Source organism: Sceloporus undulatus, chromosome 4 (assembly GCF_019175285.1).
Source record: "Sceloporus undulatus isolate JIND9_A2432 ecotype Alabama chromosome 4, SceUnd_v1.1, whole genome shotgun sequence".
Lineage (NCBI taxonomy): Eukaryota > Metazoa > Chordata > Lepidosauria > Squamata > Phrynosomatidae > Sceloporus > Sceloporus undulatus.
This window is the reverse complement of record NC_056525.1, coordinates 59,707,122-59,724,216: the sequence shown is the minus strand read 5'-3', so window position 1 is coordinate 59,724,216 and position 17,095 is coordinate 59,707,122.

Genomic DNA, 17,095 nt, shown 5'->3' with positions numbered 1-17,095 from the left:
TATTATTATTATTATTATTATTATTATTATTATTATTATTATTATTATTATTAACCTTTATTTATGAAGCGCTGTAAATTTACACAGCGCTGTACATGCAATCTTTTTAGTTAGATAGTTCCCTGCCCTCAGGCTTACAATCTAAAAAGACATGACACAGAAGGAGAAGGGAGTGGTGACGGGAAAGGGTAAGAGGCCCAGCAGTTCCTCTCAACCTCCGAGGCCTGGACCAAGGCAGATGGACTGAAGGGAGGGCTTGGCTTCAAAATGGAAGGTTAATCATTATCCAGGGAAAATACATACTCACAAGTAGGATAATACATATACAATACATAGCAATACAGGAAATGGATCGATAAACAGCCAACAACAGAACATCAGATAGTAAGCGACAATTATGCGATGCCTGGGAAGGCTTCTCTGAATAGGATGGTTTTCAGCTCCGTTTTGAAGCTGGCCAAAGAAGTGATGGCTCTTGCTTGTGGAGGAAGAAGGTTCCAGGAGTGAGGAGCAGCAAGTGAAAAGGGGCGAATCTGGGATGGGGCAGAGGAAATCCTGGGCTGGGACAGGAACCCTTGACTACCAGAACGGAGGGCCCTGGTAGGAAGGTGAGGAGAAAGAAGGTCTGATAAGTAAGGAGGGGCCAGTCCATGGAGGGCTTTGAATGTCGACAGCAGGAGCTTATACTGAATGCAGAAAGGGAGAGGGAGCCAGTGAAGGGATGCCAACACAGGAGAGATGTGGTCACAGCGGTGGGCAGATGTGATAATGCGTGCAGCTGAATGCTGGACAGAGATTAAAGGACGGAGGTGAGAAAAAGGAAGCCCAGCCAGGAGGACATTACAGTAATCAAGTCGTGAGATCACTAGGGCATGGACCAGGATCTTGGCAGTAGAGGCGGAGAGATATGGTCGGATTTTGGCAATATTGTACAAAAAGAATCTACAAGCCTTGGCTGTGGTCTGGATCTGAGGGATACACGACAGAGAAGAGTCAAAGATAAAGCCAAGACTGCGGGCTTGCTGGACTGGTTGAATGGAAATGTTGTCCACAGAGACAGAAAAGGAGTGTTGAAGGTTGGGCTTAGGAGGAAAGACAAGAAGCTCCGTCTTGGACATGTTGAGCTTCAAACGCCGATGGCGCATCCACTGTGAGACAGCTGTAAGGCAAGACGAGACTTGCTGTTCAAGCCTTGGAGAAAAGTCAGGGGCAGAAAGATACAGCTGGGTGTCATCAGCATACAGATGGTAGGAAAAACCAAAAGAGCTGATGAGTTTTCCTAAGGACAGTGTGTAGAGAGAAAACAGAAGGGGACCCAGAACAGAGCCCTGGGGAACTCCAACAGATAAGGGAACAGGAGAAGAAGTCAGACCCCCTGCAACTACTGCAAAAGATCTGCCAGACAAGTGAGATCTAAACCAGTCGAGAACAGAGTCTGAGAACCCAAGGTCAGAGAGTATGTCAATTAGGAGACAGTGATCAACAGTGTTGAAGGCTGCAGACAAATCGAGAAGAATGAGAACAGAGTAAAGGCCATTAGCCTTGGCCTGTAAAAGGTCATTTGAGATCTTAGTGAGAGCTGTCTCTGTAGAATGCTTTGGGCGGAAACCAGACTGAAAGGGATCGAGAATGGAGTTGGCTTCAAGAAACTCAAGATAGCGCGAATAAACAACCCGTTCCAAAACCTTAGAAAGAAAGGGGAAAAGAGAAATCGGACGATAGCTAGACAAAGACGAGGGGTCAAGAGAAGGTTTTTTTTCAGAATTGGGGAAATGAGAGCATGTTTGAAGTCCAACGGGAAGGAGCCTGTAGAGCTATAAAAAACAGCACTGTAGCCATATGGAGGGAAGTGTTGGGGAGTAGAAGCAGTGACTGTTGAAGGTGGTGTTGGACTTATCCTTGGGACAGAGGACAGTTCTGGAAGAATGCTCAGGCATGGGAAGAAAGAACAACCTACTGTCCCCTGCGCCAGGAGATATGATCTTGTTCAGGGAAGGGGAGAAGGATTAAAAAATCCAGCAGATATACTGAATCAGCTTTCCCTGTAGCCACTAATGATTCAGAATAGAACCTAAAACTTATTGGTCTATCTGAGTGCCGAAGGAGCTTATGTTTATTGTTATCCACTAGAGCAAATAAATGCTTTACTTGATCTTTTGGCTCGCAAGGCATTTTCTTGGGAGTAGATGAGAATTGAAGCTTGTGATGTACCACTTCCTATAAAGGGAGTAGATGGAGTCACAAATGGGATTCAAAATGGATTTTAATATTTTTTTAAAAAATTAAGCTAAAACATTAGTTTACAAAATTTAAAAAGAATGCAATATTATTATTTTAAACAAATTTTAAACAAATTAGACATAATTTCCAGTAAAAGATTAAAAATACAGCACACCATCTCACACATGCAGACTACTGAGCCATAAATAAAATTCAAAGAATAAAAAATCTTCACCTGCTTGTGGAAATGGGGAAGGGGACCAAACGTCAAATATATTGGATTTCTACATCTTGGGAACTATGATGGTAAGTTGTTAAGATAAAAATGTAGGCTTCTCAAGGGTTTGTTGTATCTTTTTTCCCACTCTAGTCTCTGCAAAAGAAACCAATTTACAATACAACAAAATGTGTGAAAACTTTTATGTGCAGGTTATATGTATTTTTCTGGAAAGAGGACAGTAGTTTTCATCATATTCTCAAAGGGCTCCATGGCCTGTATAAGGTTAAGAATCACTGGTATAAAACCATTTCCTAGACAGAAAAGAAATAATTCAGGTCTTTCTGTGGTGGCCAGCTGCAAAATAGGGCATAACTCACAGACTTTTGAAAGCTGTACAGAACAGGGGACTTTCAGTAGCTATGTTGTTTTTTTTTTAAAAATCCACATGCAAAATTCTCTGCATATTTATTTAAGGTGAAAGAGCAAGGCTGATTCACTTTCAAAAGGAGGAATCTACACCTACAATCAATGTGGACACATATTTGCATTTTGACATATGCACTGCATGTTCTTTGAGTCATCCCTGAACAGGGATCCATTAATATGAAGGAGGATGAAGATTCCCCTCAATGGACTGACAGTTTCTGTGTGGGTTACTTGCACACAACTAGAACTCAGTCAGAATCACTATGTCTACTGTATTTATTTATTTTTATTTTGAGTTTATATTAAAATATATATAAAGATAACCAATAATGTTACAGAACAAAAAAAAAAGGAAAAATACTTACAAGACATACATACTTCTTTCTAAACATTTAAATAAAATATACTTCCCCGCCTTTACTTTGGATATTATATTTAAAGAGAAAAAAAGACTTTTGACTTTCTGATTTTTCTTTTTCTGTATTAAAAAAAGTCTACTGTATTTATGCATTCATATATGAAATTAGTATAAATGCTACCATCATGTGGTAATAACCTACATTCAATCTCCTACCCTGTCAAACAGCATTAAAAAAAAATATCAACCTACTTCTAAAGCAAGAAAACACACATACTTTATTTCTTAAAACAAACAATTAAGGGATTATGGTCCAAAGCAGATGGGCCGAAAGGGGCGTGGCGGCTGCGATACTAGGATTAGGGACCATACACCAACCGCACAGTCCCTAACCCTAGTACGGAGTGGCGGCATACTAATGGCGGCATCCCATGTACACGGGTGCCACCATTGTGATGTAAGTGCTGCGCAGCATCAGCATGGTGGTGTGCATTGCTTATGTCATGAGCGCAGCAGTGGCACACTTGCAATGTCACTCCAGTGCCTTAAATAGAACCTAGAAACACCAGGTTCTTTTTACTCCAGAGGGAAGCTGTGCAGTTTGGTGGCTGCTGCTTTCCTCTGGAGGCAAGCCGCCCTTTTGGGGCTGTCTGTCCTGGGCCTTAGTTTCCCATTTTAAAAGAGAACTGCATTTCCTGGAAGCTTTATGCACACATTGTTTTGAAGGGGTAAATGTTTTTTAAACTATTTCTGCCATCAGATTTCAGCAGCACACACTCAGTCCAACAGCATCAGAGGCTTTAGAGTACCAAAATTGATAGGGCATTTATATATGGCACCTTTTGGCCATGTGTTATCCACCACGGGTTAAATATTTGGTCTAGAGAAGTGTTCAGGTTACTGATTTTGTCACAAATTTCCTCAGCAAAACGTTATAAACTTCATATCCTTATTCTTCCTTTCTTTTGCTTGGCAAAAGGCTGGTTTTGAACTCCTTTTACATATTGGACTGAAGATAGAATAAAGTGGATTGTCAGAAATAATATAACAGCTACAATGTACATAACTCAAAGCAGTCTCTCAAGTATCAGTATGGGAATTCAACAGCCTAAATCTGTACAAATAGTAACTGTACCAATTGCTTCACAAAGTTCTAAGAAATGGTGTACAGTACTTTGTACAACCTATCTGGGTCTTCTGACTTAGAAAGGATTCTGTTCTCCCTTTGAATATCAGTAAAATCTTGGCCTTAGCCATTGCTTCTTCGGATAATGAGTTCTCTGGCCCATTTTTGTTTAACATGAGGACAGAACTGTGGAGCTGGCAGTGACACCAAGCCTTTTTTAAGCATTCACTTGACTACACATAGAACAAAAACTAGGGACAGATATGTGGGTGACACATAAACCCTACTCATCAGGGTTTCAGATGTATGTGCACCATCCTAAAAACAATACAGTTTTTCCAGGTTCTTTTGTGGCGGAGGAACGCCTGGCAGTTTGGCTGCTATGGCATCCCTCTGCAGGCAAAAAGGCCGCCGCCAGCCAGCCCTTTTGGGGTGGTTTGTACCAGGCCATTGCTATAAAGCTCCCATGAACGGGGGACACTAATAACCATGTTCATTCAAATGCAGTTACAGACTCCACCTCAGTCCTTCTTATTCATTGTGCAAAGGTGTTACTTCCTGACATCAGGAGGTTGCTCAGGAACGTTGAGGCTGGGTCTTACATGTTGAAGATAGACACTGCTGAGTCACTGATAGAGTGTGTGTTGCCTCTTTTCGAGTTTAGAATGTGTTGTTGTTGTTGTTGTTGTTGTTGTTGTGTGCCTTCAAGTCATTTACAACTTATGGCAACCCCAAGGCAAACTTATAATGGGGTTTTCTTGGCAAGATTTGTTCAGGAGAGGTTTTGCCATTGCCTTCCCTTGATGCTGAGAGAGTGTGACTTGCCCAAAGTTACCCAGTGGGTTTCCATGGCTGAACTGGAACCTGGTGTCTAGAGCTATAGTCCAACACTGAAACCTTTCTGGCTTATTGCATGTTTGTGGTAATTTCTTATTTATGTGTTTTACACACATGCCTCTCTTCCTGGAGCATGTACACATCCTTTCTTTCTGAGAAATCCTTTTCTCTCCACACCATGTTTGCTTTAGGATGCAGACTGAAGCCTCTTCTGAGTAGCTCAGACCTACTTTGACATAGCATGTAGATTTTCTACTTCTTTCTGTCTACCTCAAGGAACTGAACTGTGTATATGAATGATGCACAAGATTGTGAGTAAACTACTTCTTAAATGAAGACTGTGTTTGATTCTTTTACTAGGCTAGATACACATGTGTGGAATGGTAGAAGCTGGTTTCTTGCTGCTTTTGGCCTATTGCTTCAACACAATTTAAACTCTGCTAAAGAGATTCACTAAATCTCAATTGTTTTTAACTAAACCCATCATTACATGTTATCCACCCTTATTCTCAGTTTTAGTATTACATGTGTTCAAGTGCACAACTGAACAGGCTTCAATTTGGGGGATTGGGGTCTTCCCTAAGCAATTGTGAAATGGTGGGGAAAGGGTGCAGTTTGAGGCAGAAAGGCAATGTGCCAAATGTGTCTCTTTAACCTTTCTAAATCCCCTAGGTTTTGTTGTTGTTGTTATGTCTTTTCATGTTGTTTCCACTAAGGTGAACCCAGGGACGTAGCCAGGATTTTGGGAAGGGGGGGGTCCAGACTAAGTGCCACCATTATAATGGGCCTTGGGTGCGGCAGCATGGCGGCACACACCATTCATTTTATCTAATGAAAGGGGGGGTCCGGACCACAAGGACCCACCCACCCCCTTGGCTATGTCCCTGGTGAACCTAACATGGGGTTTCCTTGGCAAGATTTATTCAGAAGAGGGGTGCTATGCCCTTTGTCTGAGGCTGAGAGTGTGTTTTCATGGCTGAGCAGGGATTCACATCCTGGTCTCTAGAGTCATAGGACTTTTTCACATGGGAGGCAAGTGTCAGTAAAACATGATTAAATCATAGTAATAGCATGATCAGGGGAAAGATTATCACACCCCCACATGCTTCTCCCATTCATGTCCCGTGTGTAAACTGTAATGCACGCGTCATTGGATAATAACGGAAACTCCCATTATTACCCAATGAAATGACCATTACAGTTTACACACAGGACACAAATGTGAGAAGCACATGGGGGTGTGATAATCTTCCCCCTGATTGCACTATTACTACGATTTAATCACAATTTACTGACACTTGCTTCCTCCATGTGATAGAGCCCATAGTCTAACACCCAAACTACTACACCATACTGACTGAAACTCCCTGGGTATTTTCTATGGGGAAATAAGGAGCTAAGGAAAGAATGAGGCATACAAGAGGACAATAAATGTGCTGCATGAGCAAGAGGTTAAGCACTCTTGTTGGGTCTTCTGCGAACCTGTGAATCCAGCAGGAGAATGGCATCTCTTACACAAATTGCTTTGTACTGTCTCATCCCCCCACCCCACCCCCACTACCACCGTTATAAGCCAAACACAACAAAATGCACATTTCTGCACTCTAAAATCATGAAAGACTCTTAATCCTTTAATTAACAATAACTCATCATTTGACATTCTCCCTCGCTTTCCTTGCTTTTAAAATTAGATGCAAGTGTTTGCCTAGTTTTTGTGACAATGCAGAAGCAATCACATCACCAGGCAGAAACTGCAGGAGCAGCTTTTCCTTCAAAGTGCTTTCTTGTTCCTCCTTTCAGAGGCTGCTGGAAGAGGGGAGGAGGGAAGATGAGTGATAAAAACAACAAATCCATAACATTAGTGCTCCTGGGTATGTTGCTACTCTCCATTTGTATTAGTCTGAATTGGTTGTATTTATTTGCCCGTAAGGTAAACAAATGTTTATCTTCATTCCTTAGGCCTAAGAATTTACAAAGCATCACTCATTTCATACTGGCAGCCTGTTTCATCTAGATGCATTGCCATCCCATGCCAAATTTGTCCAAACCTGACTTTCTGTATGCAGGGACATAGATGGAATCAGGGTAGGATCTACTTTGGATCAGATTAAAATATGAATGTAGCACACCTGATGAGTGGCAGATGAATGGAAGAAGTGACTAGCAATGATCAAATCTATTTCCCTTTCTTCCCCATTCAGGTCTTGCTAAGTTCTGTTCAAATAGGAAGAAATGAAAATTTCATCCATCTTCACTGGTTGTATTCAGTAGGTACAGCTATTCCCAGCATCAGAGGTATTGCTCTTAGAGTAATGGGGGAGCAAAAGGTGGGAACTGAGAGTTCTTCCTCTCAAATGAATCTTTCCTTTTGTTCCCAAATTTCTAGCATTGCAGAGAATGAAACACTACAAACGATTTATACCTAGAACTCTTATATTGGCTGTGTTTGCGTTCCCTTGGAAAGTTTGTCCCTTGTTTTGGGATGGATAAACTGTACATACATCTAAATGCTCAACGGAAGCTGTTTTGGGGGGGGAGGTCTAAAGGAAAAGTTCATTTTAGGGCATAATGCTATTTGAAGGGCCCTCATTTTGCCATGCCCCCTCACAATACATATACCCTTGCCTAGCATGGAGAGGATCATATTCCCTTTCCTGGAACGAGGTGACCTTGATACTGTGGTACATACACTGGTAACCTCAAGACTTGATTTTTGCAATGTGCTCTACATGGGGCTACCCTTGTGCTTAGTCCGAAAACTCCAGTTGGTACAGAATATGGCAGCCAGTTTGATCACAGGAACAGCGAGGAGTGACCATATAACACCAATATTGAAGTCACTCCACTGGCTGCCTATTAGTTTCTGGGCACAGTTCAAGGTGTTGGTTATCACCTACATGGCTTGGGCCCAACCTATCTAAAGGATTGCCTGCTTCCATACAATCCGCCCTGTATACTCAGGTCTTCTGGGAGGAATTTATTACAGCCCTTAAAGACCAGATTGACAGCGACTTCCCAGAGGACATTTTCTGCAGCTGCTCCTAACTTATGGAATGGCCTGCCGGACGAGATCCATCAAATTACCAATCTAGAGAGCTTTTAAAAAGCCATTAAGATGGATCTCTTCTGGCAGGCCTTCCCAAAATAAAATACTCGGCCACAAAAAGACTTCCCCATTTATTGAACTCTGCCCGTGGTTATTGTTGGATTTTAAAATGTTAGTTTTAGTCTTATACTGTTTAATATTGTTTTAAGGGATATATATGGATATACAGTTAGTGCAGAATATGGCAGCAAGACTGGTTGCTGGTGCTTCCAGGTCTGATCATATAACACCTGTTTTGAAAGATCTTCATTGGCTGCCTATTCGCTTCTGGGCCCAATACAAGGTGTTGGTATTAACCTATAAAGCCCTAAATGGCTTGGGCCCAGGGTACTTGGAGGACCGCCTCTTCCCGTACAATCTGCCCCGCACACTTCGGGCAACAGGGATGAAATTGTTGGAGGTCCCTACGTCACGCTATGCGAGGGCCTCACAGAGGGCTTTTTCCATCGTGGCCCCTAAAACTTGGAATAACCTGCCAGACGAGCTCCGTTCTGCCATATCTCTAGCTCTTTTTAAAAAGAGCTTGAAGACGTTTTTCTTTTCCCAGGCCTTTCCACCATGAAACCATCTTATCCCTAGCCTTTTATTGACGACCCTGGATTTATTTATTCCCGATTCCCCTTTATCTCTGGCCCTTGCTGTTGTTTTTTATGCTGTTTTTAACGTTGTTTTAATAATTTTTATTGCTATGTTTTACACCATGGTTGTACGCCACTTTGATCATATTGTTGGAAAAGTGGGTTACAAATGAATAAATATTATATTATTATTATTATATATTTTAGCCTGTTGTACACCGCTTTGATTGCCTGGCAAAAAGCAGGATAAAAATAATTTTTTAAAAAATTCATATTTTCCCGGCCTACCATACAGGTGTTAAAGATGAGGATCATCTTAGAAAAAAAGAGGTAGCAACTAGCCAGTAACTAAAAGTCTATTTGAATAAAAAGGAACTTGCCTTCGAGGAAAAGGATACCAGAGATAAAACCAGTCTGGCTTCCCTTGGAAGTGAGTTCTGTCTGTCATAGTGCATTTAGAGTAGTATATTTTGTAGTATATTTTACTATATACTAGTATATGGTACATTTTAACATATATTTTAAGTATGTTTAAGTATATTATTTAAGTATAATATAAGTCTATACTTATATAGGGATATTAAGCATAAATTATATAGCATACTATATATTAAATTTTAACTGCTTTAAAGTATTTTAAAGTATTGTGTTTTAACTGTTGGTTTAATGGATTTTTAATTGTGTTTCATATTTTAACATGCTGTACCCTGTCTCAAGCCTTGAGCAGAGGCAGGAAAGAAATAAAATTTGTTGCTGTTGTTTTTAGAGGTGTATGTAATTTCTTGATATTGCAGTTAGTGTGCATGACAACCAAACAAGAGTTTCACAACTCAAAAGTGGTGTTTTGGTATGTATGGTTCGTTCAGTAATCATGATGCTTCAGCCCGTAATAGAATTTAGAGTTGTAATTCTTTGGTAATTTGCTAATTCTTGAAGAAAGAAATGAGTAAAATTAGAAAATTTCTTCCCACTGCAAGAAAATTTTGAAAACTGCAGTTTTTGAACACCATTCACATTTAAGAACTTATTATGAACAAAATTTGCACATTGTTGTCTTGTGCAAAAAGAAAACACCAGCAATCTGTGCACAGAAAAATGCTGTTTTCTACCCAGAAAATGCTGTTTTCTGCACAAAAAGTGTCCATTTTACACAAAGTCCCAAAATATAGTGTGTTCTGTGCAGAAAATTCTGTTTCTTGTGCAGACAAAGCTGTTTTCTGTGAACAAAAAAGAAAAGAAAAGAAAAAAGGGGGGGAAAGACATATCAGTTTTCCCAGAATATGTCCCAAATGATAACGATTCACATCAATCCAGGATTCACCTCTTGACACTTGAAAAATATTTTTTTAGCATTTTTCAAATATTTACAAATATCCTTTCCATTCCATATAATAGAGAATAGGTCTTGAATGATAAAGGTTTGTGTCCTCCACATGGTTGGCTGCTGTCTCTTAAGAGAAAGAAGAATGTCTTACAGCAAGAGTCTACAAGGCTAGGGATCACTTTTTCTTTTTGAAGGTGTACGTGTTTAAATATATCAGTTGAATAAAAGCAGCTCTTGTAACTTCGTTAAAGAAACATAAGTGAGAAATTTAAAATTGCAATGACTTCTATGCATTAAAGACCTAAGGTAAAAAGAGTAAATCTTCCACCCAGAAAAGAGCAGCTTTTGAGAACAATTGCTCATGGGGGAAAGACCTCTAATAATGTTTTGCATTGTCTATATTTGTTGTTTTTCTTTTCAATGGGCATGTTTATAATTGCTTTTAACGCTATTGATAGTTTAGCTTCTTGTATGATGTGTACTTTTAGATGCACTTGTTTTAACTTTTGTATCCCACCTTGAGTCCCTGAACTAGGAAAAAGTCAGAATATAAATAAATAAGATAATAGTAATAATACTTTGCACCTTCCCAGCCTTGTGTTCTTAGCAGGAGTCACCATCTGGCTATCACTTTGAAGTATTTAAGTATCTAATAATTGGCTTGTGTGTGTGTGTTTTTAACAGTTCAAGCTGTCAGAGACTGTTTTTGAAAGCCACAATGCTCAGAACTTCAGGTAAAGCCAAAAATGTGTTCTTAGTCTACAGTTATTGTGCATCATGGCCATCTCAGTGGTTTATGCATGCTGTCATTGCTTTAAGAGCCTATTATAGTCAGCCTTATCTTTATGTAAAGTTGCACTGTCAACCCGCAGGCACACTTCCTGCACCTACTGTTAAAGCAGCTGCATTTTTGTCACAATGGCTTTCTTTCTCCAAAAGTTCCCAGCAACTCTCAAAGTAATGCTGTGAAATAAGTGTTCCACTTACTGAACTATGGGGTTCCCTATCAAGAAGCTTAATTATGCAGACTGGCAATGCAACTTTGCATAAAACCCAAAGTTGTTTTGTTGACTCTCCAGCCTCTAGTAGCATCTATAAAGCCACAGTGTGATGCTAGAAGTGCACAACAATGATCATATGTCCTGGCTTAGTGTCCTCTTTCCTTGCTTTGTGGGTTGGAGCACTGAATAATATAATTCACGTTGTTATCACATTGCGTTGCAAAACAGAAGGATTTGTCAAAAATGTATCAGTACTCTCAGAGACCTTTGCCAAATACAAACAAAAAATAACAAATGAGATCTGTTTGTGGTGTCATGTGACCATGCATCCTTTTAAAGGTTGTCAAAAGACAGTTCTCTGTTTGAAGGTGTCTTCCATTTGAAGCTTTGCCCAGTTCAAGTCTGGTTTTAAAGACAAAGAGCCATAAGCAGAGAAAGCAGGGTTCTTGGAATTGCCCACCAGCATTTAGAATCTGGTCACTATGATGAGATGCACTGTATTTATGTTTTAAATTAGGGCTGAAAAGCCTCCAATTTTGGCATCAAATTTGACCCAGAGTACCAGGCCATTTGGTCCACCAAATGTAAGAATAAGAGCCTTTTCCTTCCTGAAGCCTGATCCCCATGAAAGGAAGAGAGGTAAGAAATGTGACTAAAGCCACAGCCAATCAACTGTAGGGCAAACACTTTATTCTTCCATATCTTTAAACTAGGCCTGGGTTGGATAGCAAATCAAAAAGAGAATTGTCTTTTATAAAGTGGGAGAGAGGGCCACCCTTTTCATCACCCCACAATCTAAGAAAAGATCAAGAAGAGATTTGTAAGCAAAAATCTACAGATCATTCCTTACATGAAGTGACAGCATTCTCCAGGCAACAGTACATGAGCCTCTTCATGCCTGTGGAACAGATTATTCTGAATGATTTTACCAGCGTGTAAAAGCAATGTGCTTAAGATAATGAACAGATAAGGAAAATACATTCCACATCTCTCTTAGCAGTTTAACCAATAGTACCTGATAACAATTTTTTTAATTTGGTGGACCATTCACTAAGCCATATAAATGAATGATTGTTCTAGGAAGGAAAGAACCATTTGAAGTTTGGCAGTCAAGACTGAGCTCAAATAATTGCTGATTCAAAGAAGGACATCTGTAGTCTTACAAAATGTGCACTCCTAGGGCAGCAAATCAGTTCATATCAACTGGTAAACTGAACTTGGTTAAAGAGAAACATGGTTGCCATTTTGCTCAGATTTATTCATTTCTTGTCTTATTTCTGTGTTTTGCATTCCTTAATATTTATTTATTTTCCCTTCTTCTGTACTTTTAGATCACCTTTCAGATGGAGCAGTTTTCAAAATGGTACCACATACAAGGTGACATATCGTTCTATAGCTGATTTAGACATAAAACTAGATTTCTTAATGCATGTAATTAAGGTGGATAGGATCAAAAGAACCCAATGAAAGGCCTTCTCACATGCAGTACTAATTAATCTATATAATTCATAATTTATTACCATTGTTTTCTGAAGACTGGTACACCATAACTACATTGTGTGACAAGAGAGGGGGACCAGTTCACTTGGACTATGGTCCAAGACAGTCTCAAATATATTTTCAAAGGGTTTTCAAGGTGTATTCTAAGAAATGGGGTACATTGCACTTGATAAAGTGAAGCTTCTGAAAACTGAATCCTTGTGGTGAATTCTCTAACATCCAGCCATGCCATTCAGAACAGCGTATTGCATGACTATCTCACATCACATTACAGTTCTCTAGGTACCGTCTACAGCTGGCAGAAATGCAGTACACAAAATAACATTCCATGCCATGTATTACAGTCATATGTGAGAAGATGCAGAAGACCCATCACAGAGATACCATTTTTGAAGGTATTCCATTTGATTGATTGCACACTTCAGTGAATCATCTGACTTGTTCAACTTTGTCTTACTCCTTCTAGGAACCAAGAAGCTGATGGACATTATCACTATTGTCCATGTGAAACTACTTATTATGCTGATTCAGATGTCATTCTCCAAATTCCCAACCTCACTGCCTTCAAAAGGGACTGGGAATGAGCCCTTTAATTGCCTAGGCTTTTAAATCTCCTGGGGCATTTGTGTTTGGATTATCTAGGTTGCTTTGCAAGTATTTTAGACTATAATGCAAAGGCATTACATTTTTCCATGGAACAAAAACACACACTAGGTTTTGAAGCCTTTTTTTTTTTTAATGAAGTAAATTATTCTCCTTGTGACCAAGGAAAGACCAAGAAATCTGAGAATGGAAATGCATGCTATACTTCTACAGAGATGCCACTGAAAATGGTATCCCAAAAGTGTATTCTCTGACTTCCAATGGAAATACTATAATTGGCTTAACCAGCCATATACCAACCACAAGTTATTATTATTATTATTATTATTATTACCCCACTGTTCAGCCAAAAGGCTATCAGAGCGGCTTACAAATTGTTAATTAGACATTTCCCTGCCCTCAGGCTTACAATCTAAAGAGACAAGACACAAAAGGAGAAAGGAATGGCAGTGGCAAAGGGGCAAAATCCAGCAGATTCTTCCCTCCTTCTGAGGCCTGGACCATGGCAGATGGACTGGAGGGAGGGCCCTTCTTCTTACTCTGATTAGGTCCGATGGAGCTGGCATGTCTTTCTCTCCATCTGGATGGTGGATGGAGGGAGGGCTTTCTTCTTTCAGTCAAGGCTTGATGGAGCTGGCCTGTCTTTCTCTCCCTGTGGATGATGGTGGATGGAGGGAGGGAGGGCTTTCTTATTTCAGGCAAGGCCTGATGGAGCTGGGTTGCCTTTCTCTCTCTGTGGATGATGGTGGATGGAGGGAGGGCTTTCTGCAACCTTGTTCCTGAGGGTACTACACTAGCTTCTGGAATCCAGGAGTATATGACAGTGCTGATTGGTCATTCACTAGCAACCCACTACATTCCTCTCTACCATCTGTGAGCAACTCTACATGCTTTTGGACTGCAGCCTGGTCAAAGAAATTGCACTGGCTGCCAATATATTTCCATTCTGAATTCAAGGTGCTGGTAAGTGGCAATAATATTTAAAGGTCCCTAAACAGTTTGGGACCTTGATACTTGAGGTAGATCTTTTCTCTATATATATATGCCTGCCTAAGAAGTGAGACCTGTTTGAAGGGTCTTGTCCATGTCCCATCAGCATTAGAAATACATTGTGGGAGGACATGGAAGAGGGTATTTTCTGTGGTGGCACCCCAGTTATGGAATTCCTCCCTCTGGAGGCACAGTTGGAGGCTCATCAATATTGAGATCATTTTGGTGCCAGGTTAAAACCTGCTTTTTATTAAAGCCTTCAGGCCAAACTGACTTCTTCCAGGCTGCACATGCTTTATAGTCATATTATTCAAAAACTGACTGCTTTTACATTGAAAACTATTTCATATATTTTTAATCTTTTAAACTTTTGTAATTTTTTTTAAAGTTCATTTTATTGCAAGTGGCCCTGAGATCTTCAGATAAAGGGCAGGATATAAATATTTTAATATACAAACAAACAAACCTCACCACTGACTATGTTGGCTAGGCCTTGTAGTGTTTGTAGGCCAATCAATAGGCCCATCTGCTGTGACTTTTAAGAGCTATCTAACACTTGGCATTCAAGACCGGCTTCAAAGAAGTGCTGATTAAAGGAAGATTCTTACAGAGGTGAGCTGTCATTCCTTCTGGAGCAAATCAGTTTCTGTCAACTTGTAAATTGAACATAGGCACAGAAAAACATGATTGGTATTTTGCTAGCATTTCTTTATTTATTATCTTCCCTGCTTCTTTTAATTTCAGATTACATTTTAGCCAAAGCACATCCTGCCAATTGGAGAATCCTGTCTCCTAGGGCAATTTCACCCTACATAGTTGTACATGGTGCTATTATTCCACTTTAATTGACATAGCAACATCCTTGGAATCCTGGGACTTGCAACTGGGAGTGGAGTATTGAGTTGGATACTTACAGTGGAATCAAAGTACTATAATTATGTAATGTGAAAAGGTCAATAGGTAAGAGACATGGAATTTACAATAAATGAGCAAGTGTTCTGACTCACATACTAAGATGAGTTTTATATTATTGGGTGCTTCTGGGTTGCAACTGGAGTACATCTATGAAGATTGAGTCGGATCTATCGGGCCTGCTTCAAAGGATAGAGCTTTCCTTCCCTGCATCCATCAACCACCTCTCCTTCCATCACTCTCAGCAGCTGGGACCTTGAGCAAAGGCTTCCAATCCCACCCCTTCCTTCTCTATTAAATCCCTTGTGCCTTGTGATATTTAAGCAACATTACCAAGTCAGTTGGCTATTATATTGCTACTTTTGTCATTGTTATATTTTCTTCTTTTGATTATCGCTTACTAAATCCTTTCCTCCCATGGCTCCACGCATCTCTCCTAACCTGATCCCTATTCGACCTCTTCCTATCTCCCAGCTTCCATTCCTCTGTTCATTCTGGAACTGTCGCTCTTTTGCTCCGAAAGCGACTGCTGTCCATGATCTTTTTCTCTCTAGATCATTTAACCTTCTCGCTCTTACTGAAACCTGGCTCCCGGCCCATGATACTGCTACCTCCGCTGCCCTTTCTTTTGGCGGTCTCTCATTCACTCACACAAGCTGCCCTGAGGGTCGAGGAGGAGGGGTCGGTATACTATTGTCCAGTTCCTGCCAGTTTCAAGTTCTTTCTTTCCCCCCAGCTATTGTTTCTCTTCATTCGAGTCCCACTGTATTCAACTTTTTTCCTTTACAGCTCCGGGTTGCTGTCATCTATCGCCCTCCTGGTTCTGCTACCCAATTCCTATCTGACTTTGAATCTTGGCTGACGTTTTTTCTATCTGATACAGTCCCTTCTCTAATCCTAGGTGACTTTAATATTCACCTTGACAATCCCAACAATCCTTCTTCATCTCGCCTTAGCTCCCTGTTTGCTTCTTTTGGCCTTCAGCCTCATTCTAACTCCTCAACCCATTCCTCTGGTCACTGTCTCGACCTAATTCTTGCTGCTAAGTGCATCATTTCCGACTACCTGGCATCTGATTTTCCATTGTCTGACCATCATTTAATTTCTTTTACTCTTACTTATATCCCACCTCCTCGTCGTACTGTCCAGCGCCATTTCCGCAACCTTCAGTCTGTTAACTCTGACCATCTCAGTAAGACTTTGAATTCATCTCTCTCTTCTCTTGATCTTGGAGACTCTGCTGATTCAGCAATGTCTTTATTTAATTCCACTCTTTCTTCAACTCTCGACAGCTTTGCTCCTATATCTGTACGCATGTCTTCCCCTATGACTAGGCCTCAGCCCTGGCTCACTCCCACTATCAGGTTCCTCCGGTCCTGCTTTCGAGCAGCCGAACGTCTTTGGAAAAAGTCTAGAGAACCAGCCGATTTCATTCATTATAAATTCATCCTTTTTTCTTTTTCACGCGCTCTGTCTATGACAAAAGAGAACTATTTTAAATCACTGATCTGCGCTAATGAGAGGCGTCCACAGCGTTTGTTCTCCTGCTTCAATACACTACTAAAACCTTCCTCTCCCCCGTCTTCTCATCATTTTCCCCCACTGACTTGGCCAACTACTTCATCACTAAAATCACTACTATTCGATCTGAAATAGTTCCTCCTGACCTGCCCCTTACCACTAACCTCCTGGTACTGTACCTTCTACTAATAAACTCTCTGGGTTTCCCCCTGTTTCTCTGGATGAACTCTCTACGCTGCTAAATTCTTCCAAACCTACTACCTGTTCTCTTGATCCTATTCCCTCCCGTCTCCTAATCTCTATAGCCCCTTCTCTTCTGCCCTTGCTCCTCTATATCTTTAATCTCTCTCTCTCTATGGGTTCCTTCCCTTCT